The 18,381-nt window shown below is 37.9% G+C and overlaps 1 protein-coding gene across 1 annotated transcript in view; it reads right to left on the reverse strand.

Annotated features, from left to right (window-relative positions):
• Nucleotides 1-18,381, reverse strand: part of AGBL1 (AGBL carboxypeptidase 1) — a 641,096-nt gene that overhangs the window by 174,096 nt on the left and 448,619 nt on the right. The gene's annotated exons all lie outside the window — the stretch shown is intronic.

Below are 18,381 nucleotides of genomic sequence, written 5' to 3' on the forward strand. Positions count from 1 at the left end.
TGTTTATTCCCCCAAAATGAAAATCAAATTGGATGTAATGATCACTGAATTTTCTCTTTTTAACATTGGTTTTCAAAGCACTAGAGACACCTTGATGTGCTCTATGAGAATTTTGATCAGATGAATGCATCTTAAAGATCCAGTGAAAATACATTCACATCAATGCTCCTTATGCTTTCTGTCATCAACCAATAGTACATTATGAGTATAAATTAAACAACATATGACTTAGAATGAAACAATTTAAAGCTACATAATGCTTACATCCCCATAACCACTAGCAGTGCTCAACTGAGGAATAAAATAAGTGGCGGGCTCATTTAATTCCAATACCAAATGATGAACATACTTCATAGTAATTCAGCCAACATATATGAAGGGCATACTATGCACAGAGCACTTTACATGGATAATCCAGGCTGACTTTCATAATCATTCTATGAGTTTGAAAGTATTTTTCATGCCTGTTCAACAAATGAGGAAACACAAGGGCATAGACTAATAGTAACTAAGTGTTTACTTTGTGGCACTATGCTAAGCTCTTTCAATATATTTTCTCATTTAATACTTATAGCAACATTATGGAGGAAGTAGTATTATTACTCTCATTTGATGGATTGGGAAGTTGAAACATAAACAATGCAAACAACTCATCTAAAATCACATCATCAGCTTATAAAAAGAGCCAAAGTTAAAGTCGGGTCATGTGGCTCCAGAATCCAACCTCTTACCAACCATATTATGTTTGTATGAGGCAGAACACGTATTCAAACCTGGTTTATCCAACCCCTACTTGATATCTATCTATTTATCTATGCTTTTAAAAAATAACAAATGAAACAAACCATACCATTTCACTTATACTAGTGTGAATTGACTCGAATACTACATCCATGGTTGGAAACACTGGTCCATTATTGCCACTCTACCCAGTCAATAAGAACCTTTCAGTGTTGCCCCTTAAAACACTCTCTTCTCTTAAATTCTGAGACATTACAATCCCCTGATTTTCTTCCAATATCTCTGGCCACATATTCCCAATATTCTTTGATAATTCAACCTCATCTTCTAGTCCTTTAAAAGTTGAAGTGCCCCTGCCTCAGTCCTTGGACTACATTTCTTCTCCATCTGTACTCACTTCATTTTTTATGCACAGAAATCATAGTCTAAGTCATGGAGTTTGATGTAATCACCCCAGGAGTATAGACAGGGAAAAGAAAAGAAAGAAAAGACAGCTAAGGAACTCCTGGAAACAGCAGATCAAGACAACTGGGTGAACAATACCACTGAGTACCTGAGACTGCTAGGAAGAGAACCATGGAAGATGCAAGAAAAGTGAAGTGTGGGAGTAAAGTAAAGGGAGAAGAGGGTTTAAAGGTGGAGGAAGCAATTGATTACTTGATGCAAAGAGAAAAGTACAATGAGGACTGAAAAGAAGCAAGTGGATTTGGTAGCAGTGTGGTGTCCCTGTTGAAAGTAGTTTCTGTAGAGTAATGTTGCAGTGAGTTAGGGAGTGGATGGGAAAGGAGGAAGTGCAGTCAATTATACTCTTGAAAAGGGGAGGAAAGGGAAATAAATGATGACAAAAGGATGTAAACACTTTGATTCATTTATCCATTCTGTATGTATTGAGTACCTACTACATGTCTAGAACTATTCAAGGGACTGAATACACAGCATTGAACAAAACCAAACCATCATCTCTGCCTTCCTAGACTTCCATTCTAGTGCACTTGATGAAAGCAAATATTTTTTATTAGTCTATGGGAGATAGTTACATGCATAACATTCATAGTGCTTGTCAGTTCTTTCTTTTATTATACCAGTTTAGTATTTGCCAAAGCTCATTTACTAGATTTAAGTTTTTAAAACTAAAAAAAAAAAAACAATGAAAAAAAAGACCCTCACTTTACTCCTTTCTTTATCTCTTTCCAATACTCTTTGCTATGTGAATTTGTTTTATGTGAGCTATGGATTGGAAGAAGAAGTGACAGGATTTAGTGATAATTTGTTGTGGCAGATCAATCACTAAGGAAATGCAAAAGAAAGGGAGGCAAAGAAGGAGGAAGGGAGGGAAGGGAGGAAAAACTTGTGTTTTACTATTGTATCTGGTTCTCTTCACCTGCTCTCTCCCCTGGTCTCAAGAGATCATTCAAGAAACAAGGTAAGTCTCAACCCTTGAATATAATAAGCCTCTTATTTTTTCACAATCTAATTTTGACTTATCCAAAATTCTGATGACACATATCTTAGCACACACTCAGCATAATTCTGCTTGGACATTTTACACCAGTGTGGAGTCTTCCGCCAATTTATAAAGGATTTTCAGAATTATTGACAATTTAAGGTTCAGAATTATGAACACACACAACCAGAATTCTCATTTTTTTTCCAACCTTCACTTTTCTTCTGCAATACAACCTTTCAAAACACACACACACACACACACACACACCATTCTACACTCTCTAAAAGCACCAAATGTGAAAATGTGTCTTCTCTATTTTCCTTCTCAGTGATAATTACTCCACTTCTGTACTTTATAAAGAGCACACAGTAGAATGTCATCATTTGCTTTTCAAAGCAGGCACAGAATTAGAAAGCAATGTGGGTAATGGAATGCAAATGATCCAAGGCTGACACCTTCTTAACAAAGTTAAACTGTTAATATGCACCTGGAATTCATTTGGGGACTGAGCAAGGGACACAGCTATGGAGCAGCTCTCCTAGCACCTTATTCCCTTGGCAGGGTTGGGAGGGTGTTCAGATTCACAGCGTTTCACAGGATTCCTGAGCCTGCTCACTCTGATTGTCTCTTGGGATTGGATGTGAACACCAGATGAATACCACCTAATCACTAACATTCTCACCTGGATAAATTGATTTAACCTAAACCTGAATCTGAACTTTGATTACATCAAGTTTCTTGGTGATGAACTAGATCTTATGCAGAAATTTCTCTGAAAGCAATGCAGTATGAGAGGAGCAAAGTTAGGCACAGACTGAAATGCAGGACAGCACAGATCCTTGCCTGTATCCCTGATGCATCACTTGTGGGTTTTTTTGGTCCGAATTTTCCTCAGCTGAAAATTCTGGGTTCTGATTATAACTTGAAGCATGTTAATGCAAAATGTTCATATCTTGTCTAAAAAAAGGTACTACATTGTTGCTCAAACTATTCCTTGTCAATGGAAAGATCACTTAAAGGATGTTGTGTGCGTGTGGTGGTCTGGTCTGCTGAAAGTAGCATGCACACCTAACACCTAGATCTTGTTTTCTAAATACTATCTCCACAAAAAGGACCAAGGATCCCTGGGAAAATAGATACTTTTAGAGATGAATTGGGGAAAACACAAGATGAACCTAGAACATACTGCTGTGCCAGAAAATAAATACTTGCTTGAAAAATGATGGAGGCATGTCAAAAGGATACAGGAACCAGTATAAAGAAATTTCCACTACCCAAATTTAGTGCAATTTGAGCATCAAAATAAATAATGGTAATAGAGGGTTGTAACTCACTGAAGAAAGTGGTAATCTATGAATTCATAGAGATGTAAATAAGTAAATACATAATTAAATGGAAAGGGGAAGAATAATTCTTCCTTACAATAGAATGCCAACTAATAAATGCGGAGGAAATAATGGAACTGGAAAACAAATATTTGGCATTCACCATAATAATAACTGTTTCAGGCAAAAAAACATCATTGGGTGCTAAAACTGGTGGGTGAATGATGAAAAATGAAACACATATAGTTTCAGGGCATCTTTTCACAAGATTCTTATTAATTACAAAAGGAAAATAGAAACTATATAGTAGAGAAATTTGGCAGACACTACCTTAAATAAGTAATCAAAGTTAACATCATTTATAATGAAAAATATACACCATGTGCCTCTTGATACGAAACATTGAGAAAGAAAATCACGATTTCTGGTTCCCCCAGCTAAGCCTCTGGCGGGTCTCCGTTGCCCTATCTCTTAAAGGGACAGACGCGGGCCTGCGCCGAGGCGAGGGGCCGCGAGCGTGAAATATTAAAGCGGGACTTTTTTTGCTTTTTTCTGCCCCTACGGCAGCTCTCCGGCCGGGGAGCTGTTGTGGGCCCTGGCCCCTGCCGAGCTCTGAACGCTCTCTCTGGGCGCCTGCAACCGGCGGATGTGCGGTCGCCATCTTGGTTCCCACAGCTAAGCCTCTGGCGGGTCTCCGGTGCCCTATCTCTTAAAGGGACAGACGCGGGCCTGCGCCGAGGCGAGGGGCCGTGAGTGTGAAATATTAAAGCGGGACTTTTTTGCTCTTTTCTGCCCCTACGGCGGCTTTCCGGCCGGGGAGCCGCTGTGGGCCCTGGCGCCTGCCAAGCTCTGAAAGCTTTCCCCCGGCGCCTCCAACCGGCAGACGCGCAGTCGCCATCTCGGTTCCCACAGCTAAGTGGAAAGGACCTTGGACTCTGGCGGGTCTCCGGTGCCCTATCTCTTAAAGGGACAGACGCGGACCTGCACCGAGGCGAGGGGCTGCGAGCATGAAATTTTAAAGCGAGATTTTTTTCTTTTTTTTTTTTTATTTCTCTCTTTCTTTCTTTCTCTTTTCTTTCTTGTTTTCTCTTTATTCTCCTTGTTATTCATATTGTTTCTCTCTCTCTTTTTTTTTTTTTTCTTTTTTTCTTTTTTCCTTTCCGGTGGCCCTCCAGCCCAGGAGCTACTGTATACTCCTGAGTGCTCCAGACCCCCAGCTCTGATTCCTATTGGTCCCTGAATATTGCCCCCCAGTACCAGTGATCTGCGGGTGGGCAGCAGCAATTGTGCGGGCCAAGGTCTAACTGCTGCAGAGCCATAGGGTGCCAGGTGGCTTCCCAGGAGGCTCCACCCCCTGATCCATAGACCCTCTCCAGGTCCCCTTCCCAGGTGTGAACACTGAGTGCTTCCCCAGACGCAAGAGTGTGGAGCCCGGACCTTGGGAACACTGGGACAGTGTAGACCCTTGCCCGTGGGAGCTGCAGCAGCTGGGGCACTGAGGGAGTGAGGGCACTGCCTCCTCGGCCGAGCCAGTGTCTTTCCTGCAGAAAGAGACAGAAACCACACATCCAGAGGAAGAACCAAAAGTCAGGGGGGGAAGAAGAAGGAAGAGGAAAAGAGAAAAAAAAAAAAAAAGAAGGGAAAGAAAAAGAGAGGGAGAAGAGGCTTTCTGCTTGCAAATAGTATGAATCCTGCCTACTAACTGAAAGTCCACAACACAGTGATTTAACTTGCCAAACTGGTCTTAGGTCAAGCCAACCTTCTGGGGGTGGACCCATCAGAAGCAGTCCCCCAACTGAGATAGAAAAAAAACTCTAAACAGCACACAACAGTCTCCCCCTATAGACAAAGGAAGCAACATACCTAGACTGTTTCACAGCCTAAGAACAGAGTACAAGACGTGCTGTTAACTAGACTAAAGCTGTGAGAAAAGATCTAACGATAGAGCCAGATGGGAAGGGCTCAGCGGAAAAATATGGGGAGCACAAAAAACCAAACGGAAACCTCACCCCCAAAGAGAAATACCAACTCTCCTCCAATTGGCACAAGCCAGTTTCAGAATACCAACATGTTACCAGAAGAATTTCAGTCTTGGGTTATAAATAAGCTGAATGATATACAAGAAAAAATTGATATCCAACGCAAAGAAACCGCAAAAAAATTCCAGGATTTGGAAGAAAAATTCACTAAAGAAATAGACATATTGAAGAAAAACCAAACTGAACTCCTAGAAATGAGGGATTTATTCAGGGAGCTACAAAACACAGTGGAAAGTCTCAAGAACAGGGTAGATCAAATAGAAGACAGAATCTCAGAGATCGAAGATAACTCTTTCCAATTAAATAAGACAGTCACAGAGATAGAGCAAAGAAATAAGAAAAAAGATCAGAGTCTTCAAGAAATGTGGGATTATGTGAAGAAACCTAACGTGAGAGTTATAGGCATCCCTGAAGGTGAAGAAGATAATAAGCAAGGGCTGGATAAACTATTTGAAGACATAATAGAAGAAAATTTCCCAGGCCTTGCTAAAACTTTAGATATACAGGTTCAAGAAGCTCAAAGAACCCCTGGTAGATTCATAGCAAATAGGAAAACACCACGCCACACAGTCGTCAGACTGACCAAAATATCTACTAAAGAGACCCTTCTTCGAGGTGTAAGGAGAAAGAAACAAGTAACATACAAAGGGAGACCCATTAGAATTATGCCAGATTTTTCAACTGAAACTTTACAAGCAAGAAGAAGTTGGGGCCCCATTCTCACTCTTCTGAAACAGAATAATGCCCAGCCTAGAATATTGTACCCAGCTAAGCTAAGCTTTCTATATGAAGGAGAAATTAAGACATTCTCAGATAAACAAGGAATGAGGGAATTCACCAAGACAAGACCACCCCTCCAAGAAGTACTCAAAAGAGAGTTACACACGGATCATCACAACAAAGACCCACGAATGTAAAACCACCCAAGAACTAAAGATCAAATTCTAGCCACCACAATGGCTCAAGAGAGAAAACATAGAAAAGAAGTTCTACCCAATAAGATAAACAGAAATCTGTCCCAATTATCAGTTCTCTCACTAAATGTCAATGGCCTGAATTCCCCACTCAAGAGACATAGACTGGGCCAATGGATAAAAAAACACAAACCAATTATCTGCTGCCTTCAGGAAACACACTTAACCAGCAAAGATGCATTTAGACTGAAAATAAAAGGATGGAACTTGATATTTCAAGCAAATGGTAGCCAAAAGAAAGCTGGTGTGGCAGTTTTAATTTCCAATAACTTAGTCTTTAAACCAACAAAAGTAATAAAAGACAAAGACGGTTACTACATACTGGTGAAAGGCACAATTAAACAAGAAGACATAACCATACTTAATATATATACACTCAATCTAGGTGCACCCAGATTCATAAAGCAAATCCTACTTGATCTAAACCAAATGATAGACAACAACACTTTAATAGTTGGAGACTTTAACACCCCACTGCCAGCACAGGACAGATCCTCCAAGCAGAAAATAAGCAAAGACATAGTAGACTTAAACAGAATGCTAGAACAAATGGGCCTGACTGACATCTACAGGACATTCTACCCGAAATCCACTGAATATACATTCTTCTCATCGGCTCACGGAACATTCTCTAAGATTGACCATATCCTAGGCCATAAAAAAATAGAAATCATACCCTGCATCTTCTCAGATCACAATGGAATAAAAGTAATAATGAACCCTAACAGGAACTCTCATTCCTACTCAAGGTCATGGAAGCTAAACAACCTTCTTCTGAATAACAATTTTGTAAAGGAAGAAATTAAGTCAGAAATCAAAACATTCTTTGAATTAAATGACAAAGGTGACACAACTTATCAAAATCTATGGGATGCAGCTAAAGCAGTCCTGAGAGGAAAATTCATTTCCATAAATGCCTATTTCAAAAAGACAGACAACTTACAAATAGACAACTTAATGAATAGACTCAAAGAGCTGGAGAAAGAAGAACAGACTGACCCCAAACCCAGCAGAAGGCAAGAAATTGTTAAGATCAAATCAGAATTAAATGAAAAAGACAACAAAAATACTATAAGGGAAATTAATAAAACAAAAAGTTGGTTCTTTGAAAAGATAAATAAAATAGACACACCACTGGCTAGACTAACCGAGAGCAGAAAAGAAAAATCTTTAATAACTTCCATCAGGAACATAAAAGGAGAAATCACAACCGAAGCCACAGAGATCCATGACATTATCCATGAATATTACAAAAATCTTTATGCACACAAATTGGAAAATGAGGAGGAAATGGACAAATTTTTAGAAACACACAGCTTCCCAAGCTCAATCAGGAAGAAATAGAATTCCTGAATAGACCAATATCAAGAACTGAAATTGAAACAGCAATAAAAAACCTTCCCAAAAAGAAAAGCCCTGGTCCAGATGGGTTCACACCTGAATTTTACCATACATACAAAGATGAACTGGTGCCCATCCTACATAAACTGTTCTTCAATATTGAGAAGGATGGAATTCTCCCCAACACATTCTACCAAGCCAATATAACATTGATACCAAAACCAGGAAAGGATGCAACAAAAAAAGAAAACTACAGACCAATTTCTCTCATGAACGTAGATGCAAAAATTCTCAATAAAATCCTAGCAAATCGTATCCAAGTGCTGATTAAAAAAATAATTCATCACGACCAAGTAGGCTTCATCCCAGAGATGCAGGGGTGGTTCAACATACGAAAATCTATAAATGTAATTAACCACATAAATAGAAGCAAAAATAAAGACCATATGATCCTCTCAATAGATGCAGAAAAAGCATTTGACAAAATTCAACACCCTTTTATGATAAAAACACTTAACAACATAGGCATAAATGGGACCTACCTAAAAATAATACAAGCCATATATGACAAACCCACAGCCAACATCATACTGAATGGGGAAAAATTGAAAGCATTCCCACTCAGAACTGGAACCAGACAAGGCTGCCCACTGTCCCCATTACTTTTCAACATAGTATTGGAAGTCCTTGCGAGAGCTATCAGACAAGAGAACAGAATCAAAGGTGTCCAAATAGGGACAGAAGAGATCAAACTCTCACTCTTCGCTGATGATATGATGTTGTATCTGGAAAACCCCAAGGACTCAACCAAGAGACTCCTGGAATTAATTAACGAATTCAGTAATGTCTCAGGTTACAAAGTCAATACACACAAATCAGAGGCATTCATATATGCCAATACCATTCAATCGGAGAACCAAATTAAGGACTCAATACCTTTCAAAATAGCAACAAAGAAAATAAAATATCTAGGAATATATTTAACTAAAGAGGTAAAGGACCTCTATAAAGAGAACTATGAAACGCTAAGGAAGGAAATTGCAGAACACGTAAATAAGTGGAAATCCATACCATGCTCATGGATTGGAAGAATTAACATCGTTAAAATGTCTATACTACCCAAAGTAATCTACAGATTCAATGCAATTCCTATTAAATTACCAACATCATTTTTCACAGATTTAGAAAAAATAATTATACACTTTGTATGGAAACAGAGAAGACCCCATATAGCAAAAGCAATCTTAAGCAATAAAAACAAAATGGGAGGTATTGATTTGCCAGACTTCAAACTATACTACAAAGCTGTGGTGCTTAAAACTGCTTGGTATTGGCACAAGGGCAGGGACACAGAACAGTGGAACAGAACAGAAAACCCAAATATAAAATCATCCTCATATAACCATCTAATCTTTGACAAAATAGACAAAAACATACTCTGGGGACAAGAGTCCCTATTCAATAAATGGTGCTGGGAAAACTGGATAGCCACATGTAGAAGACTGAAGCAGGACCCACAGATTTCACCTCTCACAAAAATCAAATCACGGTGGATAACAGATTTAAACCTTAAATGGGAAACGATTAGAATTCTAGAAGAAAATGTAGGAAAGACTCTCACAGACATTGGTCTAGGCAAAGAATTTATGAAGAAAACCCCTAAGGCAATCGCAGCAACAACAAAAATAAATGAATGGGACCTGATTAAATTAAAAAGCTTCTGCACAGCCAAAGAAACAGTCACGAAAATAAACAGACAGCCTACAGAATGGGAAAAAATTTTCGCATACTACACATCAGATAAAAGACTGATAACAAGAATCTATTTAGAACTCAGGAAAATCAGCAGGAAAAAAATCAAACAATCCTATCAAAAAATGGGCAAAGGACATGAATAGAAATTTTTCAAAAGAAGACATAAGAATGGCCAAAAAAACGTATCAAAAAATGCTCAACATCCCTAATCATCAGGGAAATGCAAATCAAAACCACAATGAGATACCACTTAACTCCGGTGAGAATGGCCTTTATCAAAAAATCCCAAAACAACACATGTTGGCGTGGATGCGGAGAGACAGGAACACTCATACACTGCTGGTAGGAATGCAAACTAGTGCAACCCCTATGGAAAGCAATATGGAGATACCTTAAACAGATTCAAGTAGACCTACCATTTGATCCAGCAATTCCATTATTGGGCATATACCCAGAAGAACAAAAGTCATTCTTTAACAAAGACACCTGTACCCGAATGTTTATAGCAGCACAATTCACAATCGCAAAGATGTGGAAACAACCCAAGTGCCCATCAATCTACGAATGGATTAGTAAACTGTGGTATATGTATACCATGGAGTACTACTCAGCTATAAGAAATAACGATGATACGACATCTCTTTGGTTCTCCTGGAGAGAGCTGGAACCCATTATACTAAGTGAAGTATCCAAAGAATGGAAAAACAAGCATCACATATACTCACCAGAAAACTGGTTTCCCTGATCATCACCTAAATGTACATCGGGGAAGGATACCAATTGGATATCAGACTGGGATGGGGGGGTGGGGGGAGGGGATGGGTGTATGCCTACATGACGAGTGCGTTGTGCACCCTCTGGGGAAGGGTCATGCTTGAAGGTGCAGACCCGGGGAGGTGGGGGTGGGGAGGGGATGGAGGTATGAATACATGATGAGTGCCAGGCACATTGTTTGGAGAATGAGAACGGACGCGCTTGGGACTCTGACTCGGGGGGATGGGCAGGACAAGGACAATGTATATGACCTGAACTTATGTACCCCCATGGTGAGCTGAAATAAAAAAAAAAAAAAAATATATATATATATATATATATATATAGAAAATAATAAAGTAAAAAAAATAAAAAAAAATAAAAAATAAAAAGAAAATCACAATTTCTGTGGTATTCTTGCCAAAAGTGCAAAAACTAAATTTAATCATGAGAAAACATCAGGGAAACCCAAAATGAGAGATATTCTCCAAAATGACTGACCTAAAATCTTTTTAAAAATGTGAAGTTCATGAAAGGCCAAGTAAGATCAAGGAACTATTCTAGATTAAAGGGAACTCAATAGGTTTGACAACAAAACGAAACTTATTATTTTGATTGGACACTGTATCCAATATTTTTTCCCCTTTTGCAATAGAGGGCATTAGTGGAATAACTGAAAAATTCAAATAAGACTTGTACATTATTTTTACAATCTCAATTACCATTGATTTTTATAATTATACTCAACTTATGTACAGTAATATCTTTGTTTTTCAGAAATGCACACTGAGATATTAAGGGGTAAAGTTGCATTTTGCCTGCAATTATTTTCAAATGATTTAGAAAAAAATAGTGTATGTCTTTGTGAGTGTTTGTGTCTGTGTGTGTGTGTGAGAGAGAGAGAGAGAGAAAGCACAAGAGAGTGAGAAAGCATGCACAAATGTGACAAAATATTAACATTAGAGGGATCTCAGTGAAAGTACATGCATCATTTTTGCCACTTTTTTGTAAGGTTGAAAGTATTTTAAAATAAAGGGTTAAAAATAAAATAAGAAAGTAAAAAAAATATATATATATATATATATAAGGTATGTCACCAGAGGTTGACAATACTTCATCTTCCTGCTTTTTAAGATTCAATTTTTGACCTCTCCAACTTTATTATCCATTTTAAAACAAAGTTGTGGAGTATCTTGGTGAAGTCCTAAAAACTAAGATTTTTGTCTCATTTTACTGAGAGGAGTCCTCAAGAAGTCTAAATTACATATATAACAAATGAGCATATTAGATAAATCTATAATTGTTCGATAGTGATCTTAACCCTCTACCACCTTCACAATGTACCTTCAAAATCCATTTTACTAGTAGCAGCACAATCTCTGCATGACATTTCAGGGCTTGCTGGAACCTTTGGCTCAAATTCCTATTGACTTTTTAGGCATCTTAGAAAAACCACAGCAATGCATAAAGGATGGGGTAGTGAAGAATGGGATTGAGCTTCCTTGTCTGATCAGTTCTGATTAGTTACTTCTGTTGATCCTACTGGTTTTTCTTCTGAAAAAAATGATAAGGACTATATACCAAGTAGAAGTGTAATAAAGAATAGAGTGGACACAATATATTTTTCCTTCCATGGATTATCTCCCCTGAAGATCATCACTGGAAATACTGTGTGCATGTGTCAGGGGTGGAAGTAACAGCATGATATAGGGGAAAGAACATGGAATTTTAAGTCAGGAAGATCCTTATGTAAACAGCAGAAAATTGTTTAATCACTCTGAACCTCAGTATCCTTCTCTATAAGAACATGCAAACTAATGATTTTGGGGGTTATTTCAAAGAACCAATGAGTTAACATGTGGAATGTGCTGTTTATGCTCCATGTTCCCTTCCAAGTCTGTTCATCTTTCTACATTCCACTTTATGCCCTAGGAGATGGACTGCAGGGACTGCTTCAACCAATCTCCCTTGCCTTGGGCTACTGGTTGGTTCAGACAAATTGTGACATAATCGAGATCAGAAGTTAGTAAGAGAAAGAGATGTGGTGTTTATTTCCCAGTCTCCCTCCTTATGAAGCCATTGTTTGGCAGTGGTTACATTATTCTACCTAAGGCTATGGTTCCTGGCGGATAGTCCTTCTTCTATACATACAGTTCTCACAGGTTAGGGCAACTCTTCCCCAATTCGACCCCTGTACCTCCCTATGGGTGATATTATCACTCTACCATTGCTATTCCAGGATGCCTCACCATCCTTCATTGCATGCCTTCATCTTGCCTTTGCAAATAGTCCTTTTATTAAAGTCTCATCAATATCCCCTTCATTGCCTGTTTGATGCTAGGATGTGGAGGGATTCAAGAACAATCCTGGCACTTCAAGGAGGCCAATTTTACAACCCTTACCTCAGCTGGCTCTGCTATGATTCAGTATAAGAAACAACGTATCAAAGGAGAGACAAGTCCTTCAATTGCTCTTTGAAGTCAGGACAAGACTGTAGTTATGATGTATCAACTTTTAAATAACAAAATTCTTATCAAGGTTGATGATTGGATGTAAAAAAAAAAAATCTGTCCAGATTTTATCTGTATGCAGTCCTGTGGCTTTTATGTAGAAAAGATAAGTTGGTTCATAATTAATGTACCATTTATTATGGATTAGCAATAATGTTCCTTAATATTTTCTACAATAGCCTCAGGCAGATGGGGGAAAAGAAAGGAGCAAATTGGTTTAATATAGTAAAACTCTATCATTATTGACCTTCCAGAGGGATTTCATGCCTATGATCTTATTTGTTTTCTTAGTTTTTACATCAATAGATTTTATAATGTCTGAAACCCACCTCAATTTGCTCCTTGTTCCTGGCATTTTCCCTCTCATGCATCAAACATCTGGGAGCATTTTATAAGGCTTTCCTGTAATCTGCTCAACTATGCACACATGTGCCTTTCAGGAATCCAATTTTCCCCTCTCAGTAATAGGCCAATGCAGAGAAACAAAGTATCATTTTATTTTACATAATGGCACTATGTAAAATGATTCACTAATTTGGTACTGAAAAATAATAATCACAAGTTGCAAGATTTAAAAACACATGTGAGAAGATAGCACCTGGGGAAATCTAGGCTCTTAACGCTCACAGAAGCTCACTCTTGCCCCCTGCAGTTTGCTGAGGGACAAATGAATATTTTATAATTACCCTTGTGTTTTGCTTGCAAGCTTTAGCCAAAATGTTCATTTTGCCTTATAAGGAGCTGTCAGTACCTCCAGGAATACACCACACAACAGTATTATTTAGAACCAGTTTTGCTTCCATATCACGTAACAAATATGTCTTTGTTCTTTCTCTGTCTCCACTTGTTAATAGAGAAAATTGTCTAGAAAAAAAAATGCAACCTACTACTTAATATAGATTACTATGTTTTGTTCCTCTTACAATATAAAATAAATGCCTATATAAAAGAAAGTACGGCAATAGCTAATGCTTTTCCCTGAGTAATAATGCAATTTTGGAAAAAAAAAGAATCCCTACATAAATAAATTGGGCAAGCTTATCTTATCGCCTGCAATTTCATTGTACTAATGAGATTGCTGAGAAAGCTTCTCTTCAAGAGCTCTACAATTCAGCACCCATGCTGATGGACAGTACCCTATCAGTAAGCATCCACACAAAAGCACCCAACTGAATGGAAATTGAGGGACAACGAATAATTTTCTGTGATGACGAAGATCTCCATAAACCAGTGACTTCAACATTACCTTCCAACACCTTGCCACCAACTAAGTTTAACAAACAAATAAAATCTATTCACCTTAGTGGTCCAAGGTAAATTTTCAAACAAATCCCAAGTCACTTTTCAGACTTACCTCTGCAGTGGGTTACTCATATCAATAAATAATTTAGGGAAGAATTCAGGATTTCACCTGTTTAAAAAGGTGAATGGACTAAATCTCACCTCAGATGAATTAAACGAAAATGAATGGCTTTCTTTAGATTTTAATTTCTATTTCAGAGTTGTACAGACTAAATATGCTATCATCCAAGTAAAAATTCACATTTTTAAGTCTGTCCTCCAAGGCTTTTTCAAACCCTGCATGTGCCTGAAATCAGTAAGAGCTCATTCTATCTTGGGCATTTCTGACCATGAGCATGTCTTTCTGAGTATGCCAGGTAGTATCAGAAATTAATGAATATTAGTTCCTTGCTAATAAGCAGGACTGTTTAGTTCCATTACGGAAGTATTTAAAGACAGCTAATAGAATTAACACTACCTACTCCTTGTATCATTCTTTATATGCACTACTCTCTACTTTTCTTACTCTTATGTACGCAATACACTAAACCCATTTCCATTTCTGTAGCTCAGGAATGAACTATAATATTCTAGGTATTGTGTTGACCAGCACAAAGCAGAAAATAATCTTTCTCTATCAAATTCTGGACCTTATTTTTCTACCAAAGCCACTGAGTTCTTATTAGAACTTTGGCAGGTTTAGCACACCGAGCCTTATTAAGCTCACTGCCAGTTACAATCCCCACATAGACAACTGTATTATGTTTTAAGATGCTCTTGGCTGGGGACTCTTTGAGTAGAATTTAACTGTATCTACTTTTATTTTTTAGTGTCATCCACCATTTTAATCTGTAAATATATTTTAAAATATCAGTTATAGCTCATGTGTTGTAGCATCATGTTATCCAGAAAGGGACAATCATTGTTTCTATAGTTACAGCTAAGTGTTTTTATTTAATATATAAAAATTGTTGACTAGGACAGAATTTAAGGTAAAGTTGTAGCTATAAATCCCCATCCAGGTTGATAAATATTCATTAATCAGCATACTTTGAATATATTCCATCAACTAATAACAGTTACATTGGTAATCCTATTATTTAGCCCATAAGTCTCTATATTTTCCCACAAACACAGGATGAGAGGCTTGGCAAAGACTTATTCGTTCATTTACTTACTGATTACCTGCTATGCATAAGGCATTGTTCTAGGTGCTAGGGATTCACCTTTAAACTTGACAGATAAAGTTTCTTCTCTTACAGATTGTATATTCTAGCTAGGAGAGACAGATAATACTAAATTAGAGGTCTTACAGCCGTAATGACAAAGAATGCTACTTTAGGCAATGTAGTCATGAAATGTCTTGCTGAGATGGTGAAATCTAAGCTGAGATTATGACATTTAAGCTGGGGCTTGAATGTCAGAGAGGAGCCAGCTATGCAACCATCTGTAGAAAATGCACACCAGGCAGAGAGTACAACTCGCCGAAATTTTTAAGTTAGAACTGATTCATCGCAGGCTGTTAGTAAAACAGAATATTTGGTTGAAGTCCAGGTAAACAATTTCTATACTTCTTTGATCTACTGGCTATTAACTATATAAAATTAAAATAAAATCATATTATAACATGAGTAACTCTCAAAATCATTATGCTGAGTAGAAAAAAAACTAAAGGAAAAAAGAACACATACTATATTATTCCATTTATATAATATTCTAAAATGTAGGTTAATATTTAGGGATGGAAACCAAATCAGTTGCTGTGCAGGAATAATAAAGTGATGGATGGATTACAAAGGAATTTAAAGAAATTTTAGTGGATGATGGGAATGACTGTGATTTTGATCATGGTGATGGTTTTATGGGTACATGCGTGTGTATATGCCAAAACTCATCAAATTAGCATTTTAAATATGTGCAAAATTAAGCCTGTTTGAACATTTCCTTTTGCAGGAAATATTTGGTAGTTTCTAGTGATGCCCAGGTCATTTTTCAAACACTTAATAAGCCTCTCTTGATAATCCATCCTATGCTTTCCTGCTATCTGCATCACACTCATTTGCCTATATTTGAGAGACTGTACCTCTTTCTCAGTTTTGGAAAATAAAATAATATTTTTCCAACTTCAGTTTGCAAATATGCTGCCTCAAAGATCTTGGACAAGAGTTAAAGAATCTAACTTGCAAATTATTTCAGCATTGCATTCTAATTCAGCCAGTCTGGAAACTGAATTTATTTAGAGTTCCCTCTGCCACCTTTGACTTCTGTTCCTTCTTGACAAGTTTCTTCTATTCTCCTCCCTCTCCTCCCTTTCTTCTTCCTCCTCTGATCTTCTCCTCTTCCCCATTCTCCTCCTCCTCCTCAGTCTGAATATCATTCTGTAAACAGTGAAAAAAGCAGCATGCCTGAGGTCAGAGAAGATCTTCCTTCCTCAGGCATCAATCACCTGCAATACCAAGCAGTGTGGCTTCCCTTTGGCTGCACTCATGAATGAAACATAACTAGCTATGCTTTTTTTTTCTCCTAGCATTGGTTTTATAAATTCCAACTTCTTTAGCAAATTTCCTATTCCTGACCCTATTCCCATTTCTGCTGCTAACAAAGTTTGGGATCTTGGGGGAGACAAAAGCTCTGTGTTGCTAAGGGGGTTAATAACAACTATCCTACTGGATATAGGGGAACTGTGCCTGGGACATCAGTTACAAATCCACAGAGATGATGGTGCAACCGGGTTGCCTATGTATTAATATATGTGTACCTCATACTCTCACCATTTCAATGCAAATCTAAGGGCCCTCATAGATTGATATAAATAGAAACACCTGAAAATAGTAGAGAAGTATACAGATTAAAATTATTGTAATCATTATGAACACATTGGGAACTCAACAAAAATGTGCAGATTTAAGAATTTCCATCATTCTACTTCATAAGCATACATGCCTCTGCTTTGAAGCCATAGATCTGTCTATTTGCAGGCCATGATTTTCAAAACCACTTGTGACTATGTTAAAATATTACATGATGCTCAGCCATATAATAATTCTATCATTTCTCTCTGGTTCTCCAAGGTTGCTGGTGAGATTCTATCAATCTAGTTGTTGGATTTGGAAGCAAAAGAGGAGAGGCCATTATTCCTGGGAGAGTTTGTGGCAGATGGATGGGCAGCCAATAAAAATTAGGCTCTAATCAGCTTTTAGGCAAGCCGTGGTCAGCCACCTTCTTTGTGTTTGTAGGCCACTGAGGTAGGTGAGGGCAGCTCCTTCAGAAGCTCTCCAATAGACCCTGTGGACAGAGGTGGCTGGCAATAGTATGCTGAAGGTCTTGAGACTCACAGCGACTTCTGGGTGTGCTCTTGCAAATGACCAGCTTTGGCACTGAAAGTTAATTGGCCACAGAGTTCTTGCCTTTATCCCCACAGTCTTTCCAATGGTTTAACTCCCTTTTTATACCATTCATACTTGGGATTCATAGAAAGCAACTTGTTTTCCTGACAGAACTCTGACTGGTGCAGGTAGGAACAAGTTAGAAATAAGACACTGAATGATTTTACAAAACGATGTCCAGCATTCAAACAGATACAATACTTGAACATGCTAGTCCTAAAGTCTAACTGCCGGGATTCAAATTCTGGCTCCACCACTTACTAGCTGTCTGAGCTTAGCAAGTTATTTAAACTCTGTGTGCCTCAGTTTCAACTCGTAAAATGGTGGCAATTATATTATTTACCTCTTAGGACTATTTGTGAGAATTTGAAAAATCATATGACTAAAAACTTAGAATATGCTAAGCACGCCTGTTTTTCTGATGTGTATGCCCAATACCCTGATGTCTATTTTCCCACCACACTAAAACCTGAGTGGTTAAACAATAGCTAAGACTGGAATGCAAATCATCTCTAGGTCCTCAGGGCTTCACTGATATGAGGTGGGGTCAATTAAAATTCTCCAGGCCCTCTTTAGAAAAATTGTATCAGTCCTTTCTAAGGCAAACCTTCAATAGCTGATATTACATGGACCTAAAAGATAATTTTGTGCCCTTTGTTTAGGCTGAGAAGTTCCTTTAACTTTGTCTAGGTTATCGCCAAGTAATTAAATATAAGAATAACAAAAGCAACAATAAAGGCAGGTTAGCTAGTTTTGCACTATATCCTTAAAAATTTAGTGGGTAAAAGGTTTAGAATACTGGGACGTATTTGTATGTAGAAGGTCCATC

The sequence above is a fragment of the Lemur catta genome, chromosome 9 (assembly GCF_020740605.2).
Source record: "Lemur catta isolate mLemCat1 chromosome 9, mLemCat1.pri, whole genome shotgun sequence".
Lineage (NCBI taxonomy): Eukaryota > Metazoa > Chordata > Mammalia > Primates > Lemuridae > Lemur > Lemur catta.